At 41.1% G+C, this 26,435-nt stretch overlaps 2 pseudogenes; both read left to right on the top strand.

Annotated features, from left to right (window-relative positions):
• Positions 1–13,644: 13,644 nt before the first annotated feature.
• On the top strand, positions 13,645–14,176 carry LOC105555481 (annotated as a pseudogene).
• A 3,866-nt stretch (positions 14,177–18,042) lies between these two features.
• On the top strand, positions 18,043–20,006 carry LOC105555482 (annotated as a pseudogene).
• Positions 20,007–26,435: the final 6,429 nt, after the last annotated feature.

Raw genomic sequence — 26,435 nt, forward strand, 5'->3', positions numbered from 1 at the left:
GGGAGAGGTGTGCAACAGTGCAAAGCAATTACTGATAAGTGTCCAGTGATAAATGATGTAGTCAGCAAATATGTTATTCTAAGTACAATTATTGATCTAGGAAGTACATTCTCTTGTTGATAAGAACCAAATGATAAATGGTCTACTTAGTAATATCCTTTCAGAGGAAGAAAAGAGAAACTCAGTGTGGCGTGGAATGGACTTGAAAAGTAGGTGTGGGAAAGACCAGAACTTGAAGGGTAGGCATTATTTGTTTTGTTTCTGATTTTGTTTTATTTTTATTTTATTTTTAATTAACATGCTGTGAAATTTAACTTTTTTCAGTGCACAGTTCTATGAATTTAAACTCCGTATAGATTTGTATAAACATCACCACAATCAGGACACTGAATAGTTCCATTACCCCAAAACATCCACATTCCTGCTTCTGTAACTCTGGGAAATCACTGATATGTTTTCTATCACTACAGCTTTGTCTTTTCAAGGGTGTCATATAAATGAAATCCTACAGTATGTAACCTTTTGAGACTGGCTTCTATTTCATAGTGTAATGCCTTTGATTCATCTGTCTTATTGCGGGTACCAGCATATCATCCCTTTCTACTGCTGAGACATACTGCATTCTATGGACATACCACAGTTTGGCTATCCATTCGCCCAGTGGAGTCCTTTAGGTCATTTTCAGGTTTTGGCTATTATCAGTAGAGTAGCCATAAACATTTGAGTGCACCTTTTGTATGAATTAGGCACTTGGCTTACATTGTTGTTTACCTCCCTCAGGCAGGCATGTTCTTTTCTTTATGAAGAATGGAACTAGCATTTATTATTATGTAAAATACTATTTTGTTATGTATACTATGTATTGTTGTATATTGTTTTCATGTCTCTGGATAAATACCTAGGAGTGGGATTGCCAGGTCATATGGTAAGTTACTGTTTAACTTTATAAGGAACTGCCAACTGTTTTCCAGATTGGTTGTATAATTTTACATTCCCACCAGCAACGTATGAGATTTCCAGTTGTTCTGTTAAGTCAGCACTTAGTATTGTCAGTATACATTTAATTTTAGCCATTTTAATAGCTGTGTAGCGGTACTGTGTCATGGTTTTAATTTGCATTTCCCTAATGGTTAGTGATATTGAACATCTTTGCATGTGCTTGTTCACCACATGGATATCATCTTTGGAGCACATTTTTATCTTTTTAAATTTTTCTTTTATGACACTTATTATTTTCTTTCCTAATTATAAAACTAGTTTTGTTTGTTTTTTGAGACAGGATCTCTTTCTGTCACCCAGGCTGGAGTGCAGTAGTGCAATCACAGCTCACTGCAGCCTCAACCTCCTGGGTTCAAGGGATTTTCTTGCCTCAGCCTCCCAAGTAGCTGGTACTACAGGCACATGCCACTGCACCAGCTTTTTATTGTTGCTGCTGTTATAGAGATGAGGTCTCACCATATTGCCCAGGCTGGTCTTGAACTGTTTGGGCTCAAGCAATGCTTCCACCTTGGCCTTCCAAAGTGCTAGGATTACAGGCATGAGCCACTGAATACAGCCCCTAATTATAAAACTAATGATTTTAAAAGGGATGTTTAAAATATAGAACATTTTTCAATACAAAAAAATTTCTGTCATTTCTATTGCCATCTTCTGTCCCGGTGACAAAAGAATAATGAATAATTTGGTGTATTTCTTCCCAACTTCTGTAAAGTATAGTTGCAAATGTAAATATGGGCCTAGATTTATGATGGAGTATTTTTCAGCAAAATTAGAGTTATATAGTAAATACAGTTTTGATGCATGGAAGTAGTAAATTCATCGCTACATATATCTTCTTGGAATACAGCAAATTTTCAAGTTCAGAAAAGAAGGAATATATAAAGAATCAGGTATCAAATGACAAGTTACTTTCAAAACAGGTAATTCCATGTTACTCCTAGTAATGTAATTGTGTCCCTGTATATTACTTAAATAACAAATTATGCTACAATAACAAATAAATCCTGAAATCTCAGCAACTCCATGTAATAAAAGTTTCCTTCTCACTCATATCACAGACACTGTAATATGTACTGCTCTCCTTTAACAATGACTCAGGGACAAGTTATGTTTCCATTTTGCGATATGCTATCTTACAGTTTTTCTTTTTCAGCTGCCTGGAGGAGCGAAGGGAAGGTTTATAATACTCTAACTGCTTTCAATCAGAAGTGGCACATCATTTCTTCCCACTTTCCCACTGGTGAGAATAAATCCTGTGACTCACATATAGGTGCCTGGGGTTGAAATGCAGAGGAGCACACAGCAATCAGGATGCAAAAACCTGTCTACCACTGCCCAAAATGACAGTAGAGGGATAATATCTGACTAATTCTAATGGTGACAGAGGCATTCCAGAGACAGAAAGTTCAATCTAGCAAAGAAATATGTATATAGTTTTATTAAGCAATGATTAAAATTTTTTGTGTCCACTTAAAAGACAGTCCCATGAAGGAGACAAATTCAAGTTATTTAAAATTCTAATTTAAAACATATTTTTTAAAAGCCAAATTATCTTAGGCCAGACGTATCACAGTATTTTCATCTTTTGTTGTATGATTAATTTTTGCAAACTCTCTTTCATTTTAGTTGCAGCTCCCTTAAGAATAATAGACTTCTGTTGTCCTCATGGCTATCCCAACCACAAGCATTCTCTTCCAATTGTATATACACACATAATCACATGACCTCGTCTAGCCAACATTAAGAATTTGCCATTCCTTCATGTCCTATTTCCTTCAGCCATAATAGTGGTCAAGTAGCAACCAGTTATTAGTATTCTTTAACTGATTTAAGAATTAATCTCATCAAATTTTGAATGTTCACAACACAAATGCCTGTGATGGACATGCTAATTACCTTGATTTGATCACTGTACATAGTAGACATATATAAAAACATTACTCTGTATCCCATGAATATGTACAATTATTACATGTTGAATTAGTCCTCACGCTGCTATAAAAAACTACCTGAGATTGGGTAATTTATAAAGGAAAGAGGTTTAATTGACTCACAGTTCAGCAAGCACAGGGAGGCCTCAGGATACTTACAGTCATGGCAGAAGGGGAAGCAAACACATCCTTCTTCACATGGTGGCAGGAAAGAGAAGTGCTGAGCAAAGCGGGAAAAGCCCCTTATAAAACTGTCAGATCTCATGAGAACTCACTATCATGAGAACAGAATGGGGGGAACCGCCCCCATAATCCAATCATTTTCCACCAGGTCCCTCCTACGACACATAGGGATTCTGGGAACTATAATCCAAGATGAGATTTGGATGGGGATACACCAAACCATATCATTCTGTCCCTGGCCACTCCCAAATCTCATGGCCTCACATTTCAAAGCACAATCATGCCTTCCCAACAGTCCCCCAAAGTCTTAACTCAACCCAGCATTAACTCAAACGTCCAATTCCAAACTCATCTGAGACAAGGCAAGTCCCTTCCACTTATGAACCAGTAAAATCAAACACAAGTTAGTTACTTCCTAGATACAATGGGGGTACAGGCATTGGGTAAATACACTCATTCCAAATGGGAGAAGTTGACCAAGACAAAGGGGCAACAGGTTCCCATGCAAATCCAAAATCCAACAGGGCAGTCATTAAATCTTAAAGTTCCAAAATGATCTCTTTTGACTCCATGTCTCACATCCATGTCACACTGATGCAAGAGGTAGGCTCCCACAGCCTTGGACAGCTCTGCCCCTGTGGTTTTGCTCCCATCCTGGCTGCTTTCATGGACTGGTGTTGAGTGTGAGTTTTCCAGGCACACAGTGCAAGTTGTCAGTGGATCTACCATTCTGGGGTCTAGAGGATGGTGGCCCTTTTCTTACTGCCCTAGCTACACTAGGCAATGCCGCAGTGAGGACTCTGTGTGGGGGTTCCACTCCCACATTTCCCTTCCACACTGCCCTAGCAGAGGTTTTCCATGAGGGCTCTGCCCCTGCAGCAAGTCTCTGCCTCAACATCCAGGCACTTCTATACATCCTCTGAAATCTAAGTGGAGGTTCCCAACCCTCAATTCTTGAACTCTGTGCATTCACAAGCTCAACACCACACGGAAGCCACCACGTGTTTGGGTTTGCACCCTCTGAAGCAATGGCACAAGCTGTACTTTGGCCCCTTTTAGCCACAGCTGGAGGTGAAGTAGCTGGGATGCAGAGCACCATGGCTCAAGGCTACACAGAGCAGAGGGGGCCTGGGTCTGGTCCATAAAACCATTTTGTCCTCTGGGCATGTGATGACAGGGGCTGCTGTGAAGGTTTCTGACACGCCTTGGAGACATTTTCCCCATTGTCTTGTTGATTAACATTCAGCTCCCAATTACTTATGCAAATTTCTGCAGCCTGTTTGAATTCTTCCCCAGAAAATGGGTTTTTCTTTTCTACTACATCATCAGGCTGCAAATTTTCGAAATCTTTTTTTTTTTTTTTTTTTTTTTTTTTTTTCCCAGGCTGGAGTGCAGTGGCCGGATCTCAGCTCACTGCAAGCTCCGCCTCCCGGGTCTACGCCATTCTCCTGCCTCAGCCTCCCGAGTAGCTGGGACTACAGGCGCCCGCCACCTCACCCGGCTAGTTTTTTGTATTTCTTTTTAGTAGAGACGGGGTTTCACCGTATTAGCCAGGCTGGTCTCGATCTCCTGACCTTGTGATCCGCCCGTCTCGGCCTCCCAAAGTGCTGGGATTACAGGCTTGAGCCACTCTGCTTCCTCTTGAATGCTTTGCCATTTAGAAATTTCTTCTACCAGATACCCTAAATCATCTCTCTCAAGTTCAAAGTTCCACAGATCTCCAGGGCAGGGGTAAAATGCCACCCGTCTCTTTGCTAAAGCATAGCAAGAGTGGCATTTACTCCAGTTCCCAACAAGTTCCTCATTTCCATCTGAGAGCACCTCAGCCTGTACTTCATTGTCCATATCACTATCAGAATTTTGGTCAAAGACATTCAACAAGTCTCTAGGAAGTTCCAAACTTTCCCACATCTTCCTGTCTTCTGAGCCCTCAAAGTCTCCAGGAAGTTCCAGACTTTCTCATATTTTTCTGTCTTCTTTTGAGTCTTCCAAACTGTTCAAACTAATAGTGGCAGGAGGCAGACAAATGCCTAGGCAGATAGGGACAGATTCCCAGTGAAAATCCATCTGTAAGCCAAAGACAGTTTAAAGCCTGAAATCCAAGCTACAAGTCAAATCCACAGACTAGATTGAGAAGCTGTCTTCCCATTTGACACACTCCTCTGATTGATCCCCACCCTTCACCTATTTTACATATACCTACCCTTTCCTAATTGGTTTTCTACACTGCCATGATCATATTTGAGTGGTGCCTTTGCTTTAACCTTTTGCTTTTTCCTTGCATACTCACAAACCAATCAGCACACACTCCCATAGTCTGAGCCCACAAAGGCCCTGGACTCAGCCACACTGGGAGAAAAACCACCTGACTGTGAGGTGAGGGACCACCCCCATGTCCACTCTCCACTGAGAGCTCTTCCATCACTCAATAAAATTCTTCTCTGTTCTCGTCACCCTTCAATTGAGTGTATCCTCGTTCTTCTGGGATGCAGCACAAGAGCTCAGGAACCACCAAACACAGGTACAAGCTATAACAGATGCACGCTGGGGCATGCCCAGCCCAGCTGCAGGCTGAGCCAGTCCACAAGCCAAACTCAGCCCAGGTGGGGCAAGTGGGCAGGGTGCCTCCTGCGGCAGGTAGCGTGTCTGAAGGAGTCCCAGCCAGGGGCGTCACCAGCCAGAGGTCCCTGGCTGGCAAAATGACTAAGAAAAATCCTACATCACAACCTCTGCCTGTTACCCAATTCCAAAGTCACTTCTACATTTTCGGGTATCCTGATAGCAGCAGTCCACTACCTCAGTACCAATTTACTATATTAGTCTGTTCTCATGCTGCTATAAAGAACTGCCCAAGACTGGGTAATTTATAAAGAAAAGGGGTTTAATTGACTCATAGTTCTGCATGGCTAGGGAGGCCTCAGGAAACTTACAATCATGGCAGAAGGTGAAGCAGGAACCTTCTTCACAAGTAGGCAGGAGGTAGGGAGTGCCAAGCAAAGGGGGAACAGCCCCTCATAAAACCATCAGATCTCATGAGAACTCACTCACTATCAAGAGAAGAGCATGGAGGAAACTGCCCCCATGATCCAATCACTTTCCACTGGATCCCTCTCACCACATGTAGGGATTATGGGAACTACAATTCAAGATGGGATTTGGGTGGGACACAGCCAAAGCATATCATTTGTCAACTAAAAATAAAAGGGGAAATTTAAACGGAGCCTAGAGCAGGCAGACAGGAGCCTTCTACCCATGGTGCCAATTAAAGTGTTTCTCCTTGTAAAAAGAAAGAGGAATGGGTGAAGGTGTGGGTCAGAAATGTTAATTAAATGAGACTTTCTTTCTACAAATGTGAATAGTTTATGTATTGCTATCTTCTAAGTATAAAGACAAAAGACAGGAAAGACTGACCTTTAACTTCCTTTGCAGTGTCATATTCCTAAGGAAAACCCATGAAAGTAATATCACCAAAAACAGTAGAGTAGGAACACCAGGACTTTTTCCCTCCACAAAAGCAATTCAAGAGCTGGCAAAAACTGAAAGAACTTTACAGAATCCTGGAATCAACCAAAAACTTTCAACAACCAGCTGAAGACTGGATGAAAAAATAATCTGCTGCTTTGTGGTAAGAGACTGTCCTAGCATGTTAAATTGCCCACTTGCCATCCCTCACATCTCATGTTGGCAGTAGCCATTCGTGTAGCAGCCCACACTCCTGGCACAGACTCCTAGTAGCAGGTGGAGCAACTCGGAACTTGTTCTTAAAGAAATATGATCGTCCATTTTGTCCTGTGTAGTGGCCTTCTAAGGAACTGGTGAAGTGGCTTGCCTTTGTTCAGCCACCTCAGAGTGTTCTCAAGGATGAGTGGCTTTCTGGGTAACATTTGCCAAAAGCATTGAAGGCATAAGTACTGGCCACAGCAGACTGGAGCAAGGTACAATACTTGGGCCAAGCAAAAGACAGACTGTAAAGAGAAATCTGAAGTAAGTTCAGAAAAGGGATGTAATTGAAAAAACAAATTGGCTTTCTTGGGTATATTTTATTATCAGGGGATTATCAGACTTTACTTAGTTGTAATCTAAAATGTGGTGGCCTCCCAATAAATGGTTCTTTAAATGATTGATTAGTGGATCCGTAGATGGATGGAATAAAAATGGTCTACATCCACTATTTCTTATTTTAAGTTAACTTTTTATCCTTTTCCATATTTTTGTATTTCATATTTCTATAAGACCATAAGACCTTTTTCTACTACTTTTAGAATATTAAAACAATCAATAGTGTTATACATATATATCATTTTTAAACTGTTTTCTTATTAAAGTTATGATTTCATACTGAAAATATTAATGTCATTGAAATAGTTAAAATAATTATATCAGATTTTTCAGACATTTAAACAATAAACTGAATTGACTTGGTATTAATCCAATGCAATTTTTTTAAACAAACAATAAAACCACTTATGAAGACCTGTTCCTATTCTCTAGATTCCTTATATTCTATTAGACATTATTATCCAGATAACTTGTTCTTTGTACCAAACTGGATATTGTCTTTTTTTCATGTTTTTAATTGATACATAATAATTGTATATATTTAGGGGGTATACAGTTTTGTTTTGTTTTGTTTTTTGAGATGAGGTCTTGCTCTGTTGCCCAGTCTAGAGTGCAGTGTTACAGTTATAGCTCACTGCAGCCTCAAACTCCTGGACTCAAGCTCTTCTCACGCTTCAGCCTCCTAAGTAACTGGGACTACAGGCATGTGCCACCATGCCTGGATAATTTATTTTATTTTTATTTTTTCAGAGAGTGGGTCTCACCATGTTGCCCAGGCTGGTCTCAAACTCCTGGCCTAAAGCAATCCTCTCGCCTCAGCCTCCCAAAGTAATGGGATTACGGATGTGAGCCACTGTGTACAGCAGTACATAGTGATGTAGTGACACATGTAATGTATAGTGATCAAACCAGGGTAATTAGCATATCCATCATCTCCAAAATTTATCATTTCTTCGTGTTGGCAACATTCAATATCCTCCTAGCTATTTGAAACTATATATTATTATTAACTATAGTAATTCTACATCTACCCAGCACTAGAACTTATTCTTCCTATCTAGCTGTAATTTATATCCTTTAACAAGTCTCTCTATTTCCTCCTTCTCCATGCCTTTCCCAGCCTCTAGTATTTTCTGTTTGACCTGTTACTTCTATGAGATCAAAATTTTTTTAGCTTCCATATTGAGTGAAGACATGCAGTATTTAACTTTCTGTTACTAGCTTATTTCACCTAACGTAATGTCATTTATTTCCATCCATGTTGCCATGAATGATAAAATTTCACTCCTTTTATGGTTGAATAGTGTTCCATTGTGTGTGTATGCATTTGTTCATCTGTTGTTGGACACCTACGTTGATTTCATATCTTGGCTATTCCAAATAGTGCTGTAATAAACATGGAGTGCAGATGTCTCTTTGATATACTGATTTCTTTTCCTTTGGGTAAATGCCCAGAACTAGGATTGCTGGATCATATGGTAGTTCTATTTTTAGTTTTTTGAGGAACCTCCATACTATCCTGAAATCTTGAACCATGGCAGAGTGTCACATAGGATGAGCTTAAAGCTTTCATGTGGATTAAACTGGCATGTACTAGATTTTTGAAACACTCAAAGCAATCAGAATGCTGTGAATCTTCCCAAGAGGTTGTAAAGGGTCAAAATAATGAGACTAGAAAGAAGATGTATCAAGACAGGAATAAGAAAAGAAAATTAAAACTACTCTACTCCCCCACACACACTCAGTTCAGACTGTTCAATAAACCAGCTTTATAAGTCTAAAAATAAATTTATTTACTCTAGGAAAAACAGATTATTAGTATGATTATCCAATGAGTTGTCATGTAGTATATCTCCTCTTTAGTATCTATTCCACTGGCAACCAGCTTGTGATAGAATTTAACAAAGAAGCAAATAAACTGCCCCTAACCTAGCTATGTTGGCATTATTTTCATTTTTACTTTTAGAAGTCAAATCTATTTGTCACTTCATTGTAGACCTAGTGTAGTTTGAATAATGTTTCTCACACCTCACTTTTTCCTCCCCCTCTCTTGGGACCTCAAATTCATCTTCAGACTTCCCATTTTTATCTTCAAAGACAACCTGAACCCTTCAATCTCTCACCTTTGCTCTTCCCAGTACATATTAACTTGCTGCACCTTTAAATGTGTTGCCTACTGTTAAACAAATGTAAGGAACATCCTACCACTCAAATTTACCTCCTTATAAGCTCTTCAGAAATCTTTCTTCCAATGGAAATGTTGCTACTGTCCATTTTATCTCCTCCAAGTTTGACAATCAAACAAATTACAAAATGCAAAAAGAAAAGGCAAAACTTGTGCAGCTAGTAATTTGATATTTTTCTACATGTGTATATTACAAATTTTACATAAATACTTGCTTAATCAAATAATTTGCTTCTTGGGAAGTGACCTGGTCTTTCACCAGAGGGTTGTAAGTGGCAGAGGAGCCCGTAATTGGGACAAGACACCAGGAAGTACCAAACCAGGGCCATGTGCCAGGAATATGAAAGCTAGCGCTTACTCTAAGAGCACACAGCCAGCCATAGTTCTTGTCATTGGGCAGAAATCTGAAAGGTGAAGGTACAGTTTTTTAAAGAGATTTCAATCATCTAAAGGTTTTTCCAAACAAAATTACATTGTATACCTATAAATTTTCTAAATTCTCTGTCCCCATTCCCAGAAATGGGAGAGAAGTTGATGGGAAGGCAGAGAGAGAAACTGAACTCTAACTGCTACTATCAATTCTGTGCAGGCCTGAAACAATAAACTTGTCTCCCTAACAGTTCAAAAATCTAGTTGAAAAATGAGCACTTGTAAAGGGAAAGCACCCTGAAATGTTAGGAAGAACTTGCAGTTTTAGAGCCAGAAAGATGTGAATTCCAGTTCTGTCTCCATCCTTCCTTTGATATATGTTCCTTGGCAAGTTGTTAATTTCTCAGAGATTATAATGTCTCCCCGGCAACACTGTGGTAAATAATAAACAAAATACTCTCTGTAAAACATTTAGGTCTATGCCTGGCACATAATAGCTACTGGACAAATGGGGATATCTTGAGTGGCTCTGAATGACCTTTTGAGACTTTCTGGGCCTAAGTTTTTTTAATCTAAAATGGGTATATTAATATCCCTTCACTATGTTGTTACAGGTAATAGACAATCTGAATGCAATAGCTAGTATGATAAAGAGTGTATAAAAGTATTAAGTAAACATCATTTATTTTCCTTGTTAAATCAATTTTTTCAAAATGGTTTTTGATTAATGTGAATTGAGTAGTGAAATGGGAGCTAATGACAGACCAAAAATTGTATAGGAGACAGGCAATTCATCCTCCGACAACCAGGTAACCAGGAGAAACAACCCAACATTGCAGATCTTTGACACTTGGGAGTCTAAAGCTTACTTTTCTCCCCACAAAAGTTCTAACTAATGGAGAAGTCCTACAAAGAATGGATGGCCAAACAGGAATCACAGTGTCAGCTGTATTAATGGCTGGGCCAGCACCTAATAACTTCCAACACACAGGGCCCAACTGTCAGCTGTGAGGAAGAATACATTTTAAACCTTGGGACAAAATAATGCTCCTGACTCTTCCTAAATCTTGGTCCAAACTATGGGGAATGCAGTCTGTAGAGCACACCAAATCTACTTACTCAGCCAGCTTCAAGGAAGACAGCATCCTGCTGCATGGGTGAACACCTGGAGAACACTGCAGTTAGAGAGTTAAATTAAGAGGCCAGAGATGGCCAGGTATGGCGGCTCACAACTGTAATCCCAGCACTTTGGGAGGCCGAGGCGGGCAGATCACAAGGTCAGGAGATCGAGACCATCCTGGCTAACACGGTGAAACCTCGTCTCTACTAAAAATACAAAAAAATTAGCCGGGCGAGGTGGCAGGCGCCTGTAGTCCCAGCTACTTGGGATGCTGAGGTGGAAGAATAGTGTGAACCCGGGAGGTAGAGCTTGCAGTGAGCCAAGATCGTACCACTGCACTCCAGCCTGGGTGAGTGACAGAGGAGACAAAAAAAAAAAAGAGGCCAGAGATGTGAGCAGGCCCACGGCACCTCAGGTCAAAGAGAGGCAGGTACAGCGCCTCAGGTCAAAGAGAGGCAGGACAGAGCCAGTTTCCCCACCACAAGGCATATTGATCACACTCGCTAGTAAAATTGCCTGATCAATTAGCTCTACCCCTCCTTCTCCCTGGGGAGAATTGAGCGCTGAGGTAGAGAGGAGCAGAAGAGACGCAAACACTCTCCACTCCTGGGAAGAGAAAGCTTGAGGAGAAGATTCCTAGTTGCATAAGGAAGAGGATAAGTGTCCCCTCCTTCCCCTCCGCGTGTCAAAGCTAAAGCAAAGGCCGGGGGTGGTGGCTCACGCCTGTAATCCCAGCACTTTGGGAGACCAAGGAGGGGAGATCACCTGAGGTCAGGAGTTTGAGACCAGCGTGGTCAAGATGGTGAAACCCCGTCTCTGCTAAAAACACAAAAATTAGCAGGGCATGGTGGCACACGCCTCTAATCCCAGCTACCTGGGAGACTGAGGCAGGATAATCACTTGAACCCAGGAGGTGGAAGTTGCAGTGAGCCAAGATAGGGCCAATGCACTCCAGACTGGGCAACAAAGTGAGACTCCGTCTCAGAAGAAAAACAAAAAATTCTAAAGCAAAGCAGTAATTTGGGAATAAGGCAGATTGAAGAGGGGTCACAAATAGCACCAGAACTAGAGGTTGATTGGGAAGCCACAGAGATGTTTAAGGAAGCTACTGCATGTAGCCAGAGGCAAGGAGATTGCCAGGAGACTTTGACAGAAGAGCAGGTCAGGGCAGGCTTTCTGCCAAGGCAGGAAGCAGGTCCTCAATATGAGAACCCAGAGCCTCATGTAGATAGAGCAAATAAAAGTGTGCCACTAAAGAGGCTTATGGATACAAGATGGGGAAATAAGCACTAAACAAAGGGTCAAGATATCTGGGCAGTCATTGCAGTCATTCTGACTGTACTGCAAACTAGCCATTGACCTCTAAACGTATCACTTTTCAGCTCTGGACATCAGTTCCCTCAAATATAAAAATAAGTATCTTCCTTCTCCAACAATAAATGATCATAGAAAAGGAGATGTGCATTGTTTGGTGATGCATTCAATCTGCCCTGTGTCACCTGGATGCAGAAGACACGGGAATCATTGTCTTCTCAACAATGACAATGGAGCACATATTAAACAGAGGATATCTGTTCAAACACCACCCTGGAGAAACGCTGGGTGTGATCTGCAGCAGGATATGAAAAATGAAATAAGAAACTTTAAACTATATAAGCAGGCTCGTCTTCTTTTTCATATGTTTCTAGGAAATCAGTGAAAAAAGAGAACAGCTGCAAGGACAGGACTTGTATTTGAAAATAATGGTAAGTGACACATTCTGAACAATTACTTAGATTTTTTTTTCTCTGCCTTCTTTTTCTCTCTCCCAAGCCCACACTTACAAAATATTATAGTAAAAAAGGTCTTCCACTACAAAAAGTGCTTCAGGAAAGAGAGGACATTGTCATTTTTTTCAGGCCCTAAAATTATTGTGTATTGTGGAAATCGAACCCTGGAAAGGAAAAGGAGATTCTGACTTATCTATAAAGCTGAAATCTCCTCTGAAGGAGATTATATACAGCAGGATATAGGTATATCTTTTCCTTTCTCCGGTAGAGAAAGCAAGACTTCATATTTGAATCTCTAAATTGTACCATTCTGAAAATCCACAAATAAAGAAATGCTTAGGAAAAAAGTGGGCTCCTGCTGACTAATTCTGAAATTGTAAGATTGTTCTCATTTTCATTTCCAGCAACCAAAAGAAGTAACACTTCTGGCCACATTCTCTCTCCACTTAAAGGGTATGTGGCCAGTCTATGGGAACACCATGGTGGTAGCTATGTGATTCTGAGTACTATGGCTAACATACTTCTGAAAGCACAGATTTTGGGGGTCTTTTAGAAGACCCTGACAACATTTTAATATTTCATGGAGATATTAAAAGAGATTTCTCTCTTTCTGTGTCACTGTAAAAGGAAGAAAAAATTTAAAGCAACTTGGCACTCTTAGGAGCATGTAATTCTTGATGGCAGCTCTTGCCTCTGCAGTTGCTTATATTTTGCAATGAGGATTATGTCATTACCCTACAGGTAGCCCCATTCAAATACAATCTTATTACTAAAAGACTCTAGAATTGAATGGCTATCCCACTAATAGACTGCTTTTCAAACATCTTTAGGATTTTCCAAATATCAAGGATATAATTTGCTGCATTGAAGTTGAATGAACTGCAAATTTTATTTACAGGTTTTTCATATATAGATATTTCTTGCCTAATCAGAGACTGATGTAGAGCTTCTGAAGCTCCCCAAAATATATCCCATTTGATGTTTGCCAAAGTTCTTTTAAGAGAACCAGAGCTCTTCCTGTTCTCCATCATGGCAGATCAAGGCAAAAAGGACAACCCCATGTGGAAACTTCACATCTGAAAGCTCTGTCTCAACATCTGTGTTGAGGAGAGTGGAGACAGACTGACCTGAGCAGCCAAGGTGTTGGAGCAGCTCACAGGGCAGACCCCTGTGTTTTGCAGGGCTAGATACAATCAGATCCTTTGGCATGCAGAGAAATGAAAAGATTGCTATTCACTGCATAGTTCAAGGGTTCAAGGCAGAAGAAATCTTGGAGAGGGATCCAAAGGTACAGAAGTATGAGTTAAGAAAAAATAACTTCTCAGATACTAGAAACTTTGGTTTTGAGATCCAGGAACAGATCGATTTGGGTATCATATATGACCCAAGCATTGGTATCTATGGCCTGGACTTCTGTGTGGTGCTGGGTAGGCCAGGTTTCAGCATCACAGACAAGAAGCACAGAACAGGCTGCATTGGGGCCAAACACAGACTCAGCAAAGAGGAGACCATGCGTTGCTTCGAGCATAAGTATGATGGAATCATCCTTCCTGACAAATAAACCCGTTTCTACCCAAAAGGCCAATAAAAAGTTTTTGGTGAAAAAAAGAGAACCAGAAAGCTCAGCCTTTCTTAGACTTTATTTGCAGGGCACAGAAAATCATGCTCTGCCTTGCCACCCTTCTAAGGAATCAGAGAAAGCCTCATTCCACTGACTCATGACATTTAGAAATAATCTGCCAATGTAGACCTGGTTTCAGGTTTGAGGCCTGAGTCCACTATCATGGTCTTGCAACTGCTGTATTGACTCAAACTATGTAACCACAGTTCAGCCTCGACTTCCGTGCTAGAACCTTCAGTTCCTTACCTGGGGGTGATGAGAGGGTGGACAAAGAGGAGTGCTCGCTAGGTTCTCATTCTCCATCTGTCCACTGGGTCCTGCTGCAAGGGGGTAAACCCTGGGAATCCCATTGTCTTTGCCCTCCAGACTCCTGATGTTGCTCCCTAACACTGACCTGTTGATCATCCTCCCTAACAGGGATTAATTCTCATGGACAACTCCAAACTCCCACTTGAGGTGAGAGGCAAAATTGCTATAGATTAGTGCCTTTTGGAGATTTAATTACTAGTTCTTCCAGATATTTTCCTAAAGATGATAAAGAGTGCAAAATAGCTGAGCAAGGTGGCTCATGCCTGCAATATCAGCACTTTGGGAGGCTGAGGTGGGAAGATCACTTGAGCCCAGGAAGTCAAGGCTGCAGTGAACCATGATCACACCACTGCACTCCAGCCTGGGCAATACAGCAGGATCTTGTCTCAAAAACAAAAAACAACAACAACAACAACAAAAAGAATGGCAGAGGGGCAAAATAGATTGTTTTGCTTTAATTCTCCTTCTTGATAAAGTTCTTCTTTGATGAATGAATGACTGAAGTTAAAAGTTCACAGGGAAGCAAAAGGAAAAACGAATGAAGAAATCTGGGGAATCAACTGCTGAATAATTTAGAAAAGATACTACATGCTGATAAAATGGGAAGTCTAAGCATATCACTTGTTTGCCCTTTGATGCAATTAAACCTGTGGTCTAATGCAAATCAAGCGTTGTAAGATTTGAGAATGATATATTTAATTCCATGTGCTTAAAACCTTTTTTTTTTTTTTTTTTTTTGAGATGGAGTCTTGCTCTGTTGCCGAGGCTAGAATGCAGTGGTGCAATCTCAGCTCACTGGAACCTCTGCCTCCCAGGTTCAAGCAATTCTCCTGCCTCACCTCCTGAATAGCTGGGATTACAGGCACGTGCCACCATGCCTGGCTAATTTTTGTATTTTTTCGTACAGATGGGGTTTCACCATGTTGGCCAAGCTGGTCTCGAACTCCTGACCTCGTGATCTGCCCGACTCGGCCTCCCAAAGTGCTGGAATTACAGGCGTGAGCCACCGCGCCCAGCCAAAACTTTTTAATATATGAATGGAAGAATAAAGTTACCCATTCAATCAGATTTATCAAAGACATTATGCTTTCAAACTGAATAACAAAAAAAAATTGCACATGTGATTTTATCATAATCTGAAATTAAAATGGACATCTATGCCAGAATACTAAATAGTACATTTCTGTTTCAGTGTCATTACATTTTTTTGAATATTATTTTTGCAGAGTAAAAGGATAAGGCAAAGTGTAGTTATTTCAACAAGTTATGGAACCCTCCTCTCACAGCAATGGCTATATGGGAAGTTATTATTCTATTCTCCCTATTTTGTGCATGTTTTAAAATTTACATAATAAAGGAAAAAGTTTTTAAATTTCATGTGAGACACAGATGAGTCAGACCTCTTCACTTTAATTCTTAACAGATGCACCCTTCCATCTCTCTCTAAAAGCATTCAGTTTCCTGGAACATTTAACATCACCTTCAAAGAATGCTAAGAGCTCTGAACTGCTCTATGTCTTATCCCCTCATTCTCTCTAGCACCCTGCTTCTTCTACTGACAGCCTAGGATGGCAAACAGACTCCACAATCATCATATCTGTGGTCTCAGTTCCACTTTTTACCAGTCTATAAGGCGAAATAGCTGCTTGCCACATCCAGCTGTAAGAAAAGACAGGCCCTTTTCCATCATTGTTTATGCGCTAGAGAAAAAAAAATGCAGAGATGGTGCTTGCAGGCTTAAAGGGGTTTCAGGGAAGTCTCCTTTATCAGCTGAGCTACACACTGATCCCACAAAAAGAGCCATGTTTTAAATCAACCTCTTCTTTTGATCTTCTGTGACCTAAAGACTCACATAACAATAGTGTGCTCTGGCCCCAGACTCTCCAGATTGAATGAACCCTTTCTTTTCTCTTAGTTCCCACTTTGTCTTACTTTTCTTTTTTAACAGCTTTATTGAGATATAATTTATATATCATACAATGCACCCATTTAAAGTGACTAATCCAATGGTTCTTAATATGTTCACAGAGTTGTGCAACCATCACCACAATCAAGTCACTGATTCCCTTCTACTTTGTAAGTATCTCCCTTTACATTATAAGAGATTCTCCCTTTGCATTATAAATCCCAGAGTGCAGGATGCCCCCTCCCTCTGTCTATGCCTCCCCTACAGCATCTAGCACCAGATGTCAATATCAGTCATTCTAGATGCTTGTAGTATTATCACTCCCCACTTTGGCCCTTGTTCTAGCTCTCTATCCTAGGTTCAAATTCATAGAAAAAAAGACAAATGTAGGCAGAAGAAAAATAATATAAATACCATCATCAAACTACTAATCAAAAAACTCTCTTCTTCTAGCCACATCCCAATTATTAAGGTTTTGTTCTTAAAAAAAAAGAAAAAAAGAAAAAACACTAAACTATGTTGGCTAATATCGTAAAAGATGTGTTTCTGCAATGAGGCTAATGTGATAGACATCATACACCAAATACTCATCTTATTCAGCTGTACCAAGTAAGAGCCCTACCAGAACTTGTTTCTGACTCTTGGATCCCTCAGTCCAGTCAAGGACATAAAAGAGATTGGAGATGCTGGTAGGTTGAGGATACGGTAACAAGATCTCTTCAGAGAGGGCTCTCGTCTCCTCATCTCTAATACTTTAGAGGATGGGTTGAAGTATACTGCCTTCTGTTCCCAGACCTAGTTGGGAAGTCTCTGGGAACCCCTGCAACAGCTTGGAAATGTGCTCCCTGCTATTGGAGACATGGAAGACTGGTGCCTGACTTGGCCTGATGAAGCTCAAGTGGGTTGGGGACTAAGAAGTCTGGAAGCTCATTAACTGCTTGGATGGAGAAGCCAAGAGACCACTACTGCATCAGGCCTGAGCCAAACAATGCTTTGCGTTTCACATCAGGTGTGTGTCAGGAGGGAGAGAGTGTTGGGGAGAGGTTTTCCTCCTTCTTAGTCAACAGGACTATTTGCAAGAAGGAAGAGCAGAAAGAGGCTGAGGTGTGTGGTGGATGCCCAGGAAGCAATCCATCTGAGTCCAGGGAACTGCCTAAGAAAGGGCCCAGTAAGAAACCTCTGAAGAGCTCAAGAAGAACCCAAGAGAGAAGCGTCGGCTTCATCATCTCCAGGCCCACCCTGGAGCATCAGCTTTAACTAACATCCATATGTCCAGAGAAGTTGAAGCTTCCTAGCCAAGCAGTGCCCTCCCCTACACCTCTGCTCTCTCCTACCCTTAACACTGGCAGTTCCAAGACAGCAGTTTGTGAGATAGGAAGATGAGATGAGGGACAGCCAGGAACTCACCCTGTCCCTACAGCAGGCAGCAGCCTGGAGCAAGGTACAACCTGGGATACAGGAGAAGAGGCGACCAAGGTCAGATGTTATCCCATGGTCAGGACATTCTAATTACTGAATTGTGAGTGTGTTCATGTCTTAAAGTGACTGTAGGATTGTCACATAAGACTGAGTAGAGAGATTGTGGGATTGGATGAGTCTCAAGATGGACAACTGGGATGTTGCAGGAAAGGCTAACCGGTGGTTTGGGGTTTCTCCCCCTAAATCTGAAAAAATGAACATGAACATCCTTCACCAGGAAGAGCTCATCGCTCAGAAGAAAGGGGAAATTGAAGCCAAAATGGAACAGAAAGTCAAGCAGAATCAGGTGGTCAGCCCACAGCCCCCACATCCTGGTGAAATCACAAATGCACACAACTCTTCCTGCGTTTCAAACAAGTTGGCCAACGACGGTAGCTTCCTGCAGCAATTTCCGAAGTTGCAGAAGGCACAGACCAGCACAGATGCCCCCCACCCCCAATGCCAGCGCGCCCAGTGCCCCTCCCAGCATGCCTACCTCCCGCGCCGGGAAGAGGTCCCTCCTCATCAGCAGGCGGACAGGCCTAGGGCTGGCCAACCCGCCAGGCCAGTGAAGAGCTACTCGCACGCCAAGCAACTGCCCGTGGCTCACCGCCCGAGTGTCTTCCAGTCCCACGGCGAGGATGAGGAGGAGGACTAGGAGCAGTGGCTGGAGATCAAAGTTTCACCCCCAGAGGGAGTTGAGACTCAGAAAGTGATAGAGAAACTGGCCGCTTTGTGGCAGAAGCAGGCCCCGAGTTAGAAAAAGCGACTATGGAGGACTACAGGGATAACCCGGCGTTTCCATTTTTGCACGGTAAGAATAGCAGGCAATTCCTCTACTACAGAAAGGAGGTGGCTGAGATAAGAAAGGAAGCACGGAAGTTGCAGGCAGCCTCTCAGAAAGTTTCACCCCCAGAGGACGAAGAGGTCAAGAACCTTGCAGAAAAGTTGGTCAGGTTCATAACGGGCGGGGATCCCGAGGTGGAAACCATCGCCCTCCAGAACAACCGCGAAAACCCAGGCATTCGGCTTTCTGTACGAGCCCAACAGCCAAGGGTCCAACTGCTACTAACAGAAGCTGGAGGAGCTCCGGAAAGCCAAGGCCGGCTCCACAGGCACCCTCATGGCACCCGACCCCGGCCTGAAGCGCAGGTCCCCTCCTGAGGCCCTGTCAGGGCCTTCGCCCCCGACAATCACCTGCCCCGCCTCGTCCTCGCCTGTGCCCCCCATCATCCCTGCTCCAGGCGCCCCCGGGAAGCCAGCTCCGCAGCCACCATCAAAAGGAAGCCGAAGAGCCGGTGGAGCCCTGAAGACAACAAAGTAGAGCTCTCACCTGCTGAGCTGGTGCAGAGGGACGTGGCTGACTCTCCCTCACCTCTGTCAGTTCAGGACCTCAAGGGGCTCGGCTATGAGAACGGGAAGTCCGTGGGTCTAGTGGGTCTCACAGAGCTATCGGGATCCCAGAAGCAGCAGCTGAAGGACCAGCAGGAGCTGCATCAGATGTATGACATGATCCTGCAGCAAAAGCGGGTCATGCAGGACATGCAGCTGCTGTGGGAGAAGGCGGTGCAGCAGCACCAGCACGGCTACCACAGCGACGAAGAGGTGAACAGCAAGTTGGTCACCTGGGAGCACCAGCTGCAGCGCATGGAGATGAACAAGACGAGGTAATGGGCCGACCACCTGACGAAGATGGGCCGGGGCAAGCACTTCATCCCAGACTTCCTGCCTCCAGACAAACTGGAGAAGTTTAGGGAGACCTTCAAGGCGGGCCGCGAGCCTGACTACTCGGAGTACGAGGAGTTCAAATTGACGGAGGAGAATATCGGCTACCAGATGCTGATGAAGATGGGCTGGAAGGAGGGCGAGGGGCTGGGCTCGGAGAGCCAGGGCATCAAGAATCCGGTCAACAAGGGGACCACCGCAGTGGCTGGCGCCGGCTTCCGCATTGACCAGCCGGCCGCTTTCTCCAAGGAGTACAACGAGTACTAGGCCTTCCGCAAGAGGATGATGCCCGCCTACCGCTTCCGGCCCAACCCCCCGGAACAACCTCAGAGGGTCTTACTACTGAGTGTTCGGGAAACGCACACTTTCTGAATGACCAGCCGTCCCTGGACCGTGGAATGTTTCGGCCTGTATTTCTGCCCACCCCTCCCGTTGTCACAAGTGCCGTGCTGTGTAATAAAGTCCCAGTGCTCATCCAAAAAAAAAAAAAAGAATGAGTAATCATGGGACTTCTAGAGTTTTCCTCCACGGAGAGAAAATTATCATCACCAAATGAAGTTTAAACACACAGTGGTAAGATTATTTTTATTTAAGCTGTGCTTTTGTCACAATCCAAGCACCACACTTGTTCAGCATACCAGTTGTACAGCTATTGTAAGAATGATTACATGCTTTCAGTGTTCTTAATGATAAATATCACTGTGTTGGACATTTATTTTGTGCAAGGCAGTATGGTAAACACATATTGTACCAATCAACATCCCAGAAAAACAAAAACAAGGAGACATGGTTAAATTGGGATTTTCTTAGGAAAGTTTAATAAAGGGATTATTTGCAAAGATGTGGCAAGTTGTAGAGATGATGCTGTGCCCTGGAGCTAGTAATAGCAGGCAATACCTGTCCTTAAGCCTGAAGGGAAGAAGGTAGGGAGTAGTTTTCCAGAACACAGAAGGAGAGAGTCACCTAGAAAGCTTCTGGGGAGGAATAGTGACAGCCTAAGGCAATGCTGCAGGGCAAGCATTCAGAATAAATCCCCAACTTCACTCTCAGCCCTCCCTCTCATCTTCTCTCTGGGCACCCTATTGGCTAAACCAAAAAAAAGCAAAGGACAAGGGAGCCTCTAGTGGTCCATGCAGGTCAGCCTCCTTGGGAGGGGGACTAAGGAGTAGCAGGTGGACGGTGGATCTGAAGGAACAAATGACAATATCTACTGTATACATATTTAATTTGCACAAGAACATTCATTATTCACATTCTGCAGATGAGGAAATTGAGGTCTAGAGACTAAGTAACTACTTCAAGGTCAGATGGTTAAGTTAAGGAGTCAAAATTAGCATCTAGCTCTCTCCAGAGCCTATGTTCAAAATCATTGGTGTACTATCAATGTCTTATCCTCTACACATAGAGTCTTTATAAATATTACTATTTTACCTGTCAGTTAAATCATGCTTGCACTGATGTGGTGACCAAGGAAATATTGGCCACAGAAAAGAATAGCTAGCAAGTCTTTGGAACAACATAGTTGTTTAGTTGGGCTTTTTTTTTTTTTTTTTTTTTAATCAAAGTGCTCAAGTCTGGGAAAAATCTCATAGATGAATGGGAAAAGGAGAGTGATCATTAGAACCTAATTTAGGAATAAGTCCTTGGAATTTTTCAATCTTTCTTTGGGAAATGTTTCTTGTCACACGTGCTCCCCCATCTCACAAATTAGATATGGTGCTGGAATTAGATATGCTGGATATCACATCAAGCCAGATGGCAGCAAAGGTGGCATGATCAGCCCAAATGTAAAATGTGCAGCGTAATTCTTACAAAAAAATCCTTCCTGCCAGGTGATTCGAAACCAGCCATGACACGAAACTTTTTTTTTTTTTTGAGAAGACAGAGTTCCTTTAATCAGAGAATCAATATCCATAATTTTCATTCAAAATGGTATTATGTAAAGCAGGTTTTAATTCAAAAACTCTCCTGCACACTTATATATGCATGTTTTATACTAAGTAAAATTTTTCCTCATATTTTTACAATGCTACACACACCATTTAAATTTTTATATACATAAGTTTATTATAACATAAAAAGTGAAAGTGATGAATACTGTTTAAAGCAACTAATATACTATTTTTATTGGGGGGGGTTACATAGAGTCTCAAATATTTACTTGTGATTTTAAGATCTAGTAAAGACTTCTAAAGCTAAAACACAGTTTGAATTTTAAAAAGAATGATTCTTCTTACACAATTATAAATATTTGCAGTAAATATTTTCCTCGGAATGCTGTTTTGACCCCATTTTTCAAGTATTAGATTATATTCCTTTGATCAAGTGAAGAAAACTGGATCACTATAAATGGCTAGCTGAAAGTAAATCATGTTCTTGTGTTTCTTTAGCAGATTAAAGATTTGTCCTAGGGAAGATGGCTGGCTTCAGTTCCAAACATAAAAGTCAGGTGTGTGCATACCAACACATGTGTACTTATACTGTAGCTCCACAGCCCTGAAATGTTATTGCCAGATGTTTCTCTATGCATTTTTAGTGATATATTGATTTCCTTAAAAGAATAATTTGGTATCATCCAGGTGTGCCAATAAGATTAAGACACTGCTGTTCTAGAAGGAGGCCAGGAGTATTTTTTTAATGTAGCTCTTACATGGAAGCAAACACTAGGCATGCAAAAAAGCAATCTCTACCTCTTCCCCACCTTATCACACCTAGGTGTCCTAATTCTGGAAGTCAGAAGTCTGAAATGGATCTATAAGGCTAAAACCCAAATGTCAGCAGAGCTGTGTTTATTCTTGTTACTTTAGGGGAGTAAATCTATTTCAATGTTTTTTCCAGTTTTCATGCATTCCTTGGCTCAAGTCCTCTTCCTTGAGTCCCTCTGCCTTCTTTCTCTGTTGTCACATCACCTTCTCTGTCTGTGATACTTCCACTTCCCTCTTACAAAGACCCTTGTGATTACATTGGGTTCGGCTCATCCAGATAATCCAGAATAACCTCCTTATCTCGAGAGTTTCAATGTAATCACACCTACAAAGTCTTTTCTTGCCATCTAAGCAAATATATTCACAGGCTTCAGGGATTAAGATGTGGACATCTTTGGTGGGCCATTATTGTGTCTACCACAGGGGGTAAATTTAAAAAGTATTTGGGAGGATTCGTTAATTTATGAAGATGGTGTGGGATGAGTGAAGGAGACAGTAAATTCTCCCAGGTATATAGTTTACTTAATTTTAAGAATAGTGGTGGTCATCCACTAAGGTGAAGCATATTAGAAAAAAAATCATTCAAGTGTGAAGATTGTAATGTTGGGGCATGTAAACTATATGTGACAACTATAACATTTAAAATTACATATGTGGCTTGTGTTTTGTGGCTCATATTAGATTTCTACTGGTCAGAGCTACTATAAAAAGTCCTATTTCAAATACATTGGCCTGTGAAAATTCAAAACCTCTTCATGATCTCTTAGAATTCCCAAATATTACATAATCATGGGACTTTCTCCAAATATCTGCTCTGTATACTACATAAAATTTGTGCTCTATATTAGCACAAATCTCTATTTTGCTCTATGTTAGCACAACATAAAATTCAGAACCTTTATCAGTTATTTATTTAAAGAAAAAGATCTGTATGTGTAGAAACATTATTGACTATATCTGAATCATAGAATCACATCATAAGATCTGCCTTTTCTTTTGCTACCCATTTTTCTCCCTTTATTCTTTGTTCATTCTTTCTTTTCTTCTTTCTTTTCAGAAACAAAACAATTTATCTCTTTTTCTCCTGCTTAGTAGTTCACTAAGCATCTTATTTTGTTGGAGCATGATTTTGAGATTTGTCTCTCTTCCCGAAATCAGGCAGTTTTCTCCTAAGATAAGGTCTAGTGAATAAAATTTTCTTCATCTTTTGTACTTGCAATCAAAGATGAAAGTCACTGGAGTGATTTTTTAGTGTATTCAGAGCTCTGATTTTAGTGAGAGGTGTAGACTCACATCTATTTACTCCTCTCTGCTATTACAAAATGTGGTAACCCCTAGTGGGACTTTGGGGAGCACAGTGTAAAAACCATCGTTCTGTTCTCCTGGCTCCAGAGACACCCTACTCTCCCAATTTTTTCATTTCTGACAAGTCCTCCTCGGTGAACGTTGAAGGCTTCTCAACTTCCAAATATCTCTAAAATGCTGACTTCCTGTTGCTCTCCTCAATCTTCCCTGTGTGTTTTCATCCAACAGTGTTTCAGCTCTGCTCCCTAACAGCTACATTCATTCAAATGTAAACCTCCAACACAATTCCCATAAAGGCTTAAGGTTCAAATAGCAGCACACTTGCTAGATATCTCCTGTTGGCTTGAGCTTCCACAGGCACCTCAACTTCTTAACAAAGACGATTTCAGAAGTGCATCTCAGTTTTGATCCTGGCGTGCCAGCCCCGGGGTCTGACTTAAGTGCTGAAATTGCTGTATCTGGTTTAGATTCAGTGTTGCTGAATTGATTATGGAGTCTGAGAAATCCTGTGAAGTCCCACTGCAAGCTGGAGACCCAGGAAAGCCAGGGGTATAGTTCAAAGGAGTAAGAGCAAGAGAGCTAATAGTGTACATTCCAGTCTGAATCTGGAGAAGCACTGATGCAGAAGAAGATTTATGTCTCAACTCCAGCAGTCAGGCAGAGATTGGATACTAAACTTATACTGAATTATAACGTAGCATATTTGTATCTATTTTTTTTTAAATTCCTCCAGGTGTCAATTAATTTGTGTCCTGGAAAAAAAATTACAGTGAAAACCACAGGATACTCTTCAGTAACACTTAAAAAAAATTTAATGGGTTTAAAATAGTACAAATAACCTAGATTTCAAGATCTGGAAAAAACAAGTAATTTGTATACATATGGTTCCTTGCAAGCAAAAGTTTAGACAATTAAGAAAAATAACTGAATATGAAAAAAATAAGTTCTACACAGTTACAATCTAATTTCCAACAGTATATCAAAGGAACAATTAAGACATGCTTCTTATTTTTAGAAATGTTTTAAAGGGTAAGCTCATCTGGAGCTCATAAGAAAATTTTCTTAATTTTTAATGAAACAAATACAAATTTCTAAACATTGAAGAACATTGTGCCAAAGGCTTGAGTTTGGAGTATTAGTAAAAATTTGTGCATACCCTTCTAAGCAACAAGAAAAGATATTGCATGTTATTAGAGTTCCTGTCTTCCAATCTGCTTAAAAGGTGTCTCAGACCTTATAAAGTAGTTGGCTTATAAGTACATAAAACTTGGAGGGAGGCTTGAAATCACACCCAGATAAGAATAAATTTCCTAAAGATGGAGGTAACCATTTCTCCTATTTCATAAATTTGACCAGTCAGAGATTCACCTGGCCAGTGGCCAACTGTTCCAGCCAACCACAGTGAGGCTCCAGACATTCAAGGGAAGCAGCCATGTTGAATGTCCAGCCCAGTTGAACTTCGGATGACTCTAGTGCCACTCTCTGCCTGCAACTGCATGAAAGAAAGTGAAAATTGCAGAGATAAACAAGATCAATGTACAGAACTGTGAAATAGTAATTAACTGTTTTGATTCACCACGCTTTTCGCTAGTTTGTTACATAGCAGTAGATAACTGAAACGCTGTATGTAGCCTATCTTTAGAAGAGTGTATACAACTTTCAATCCCATCTAATTATGCCTTAACAACAACCATGAAAGATATAGTTTGAGGGAATGTATTTGGAAAGATTTAAATAAGACTTGACATTTCTCCGTTCAACATTTAAAGAATTTGAAAGATAGCCTACTGACAAGTTATCAGTTGGCCCAACAGGACACCCAAATGAATTAGATGGGCAAAAAGTCAACATGTACATTCCTCTTAATATTTATGATAGTAAGGTAATTGAAGACGCTTCCTTTGGCAAAATCATAAGGAACCATCATATCTCCAACTGAGAAATATTCATGGGTAATTGGAGTTTGACTCCCTCAAACCTGGTACAAAAAGCAAACAAGATCTGCTGAACAAATTCACCTCTCCAAAATAGAAGCTGTTTTTTGTGTGAAAAGAGATCCAGTTAATTATCTCATCTCCTAGCCAAGGAGTTTACAGGGGAACCACTGGGCTGATGATCTGGTTTTGGTCCTGTTGTATTTGCCAGTGAAAACAGAGTTCATTAAATGGACAAGAATTTTGAGTTACCTCAACAACTATCGCTGCTCAGCAAAAAAATGAATTAGAATATTACCTAGCCTCAATTCTGAAGAAGCCACTCTGTAAAGCCATAGGATGTTACTTCTGTTACTGTTTATTTTGTGGCTTAGTTCTTTTGTGGTGTTTGGGAAGTAGGAAGGCTAACTCTTAAAGATCCCCCCAAGAATGGCATTACATAAGTATTTAAAGAGCTGTGAACTTTCAGTGCCACACAGAAAACTGAAGAAGTACTCAATTATTTTTAAAATAGGAGGGTTGTCAGTGGGATTAGTACTACTAGTGCTCAACATCACTAATTTCTGTTGCCTCCTCAAGGACTCAGTTTTAGAAAGGCATGCAAAAATAACTAATTTGGATTCCTTGACCATGGTAGGGGTTCTCTATGCATGAAACCATTAATTTGTAGAATTATAGGGATGTTTGGGCTCTGTTATATTTAGTAGGCTATTATTTGCCTTGTAGGCTAGCATGGATTTTTTAGTAATAAACTAACATTTTCAAATAATGTGAGATTTAACTAAGGAAAGTGAGTGTATTCCAACTAACTTGAATGTTGCACTGGTTTCATCATGCTGAAGTATTTCACTACATAC

The sequence above is a fragment of the Mandrillus leucophaeus genome, unplaced genomic scaffold (genome assembly GCF_000951045.1).
Source record: "Mandrillus leucophaeus isolate KB7577 unplaced genomic scaffold, Mleu.le_1.0 Scaffold688, whole genome shotgun sequence".
In the NCBI taxonomy this organism is placed as follows: Eukaryota; Metazoa; Chordata; class Mammalia; order Primates; family Cercopithecidae; genus Mandrillus; species Mandrillus leucophaeus.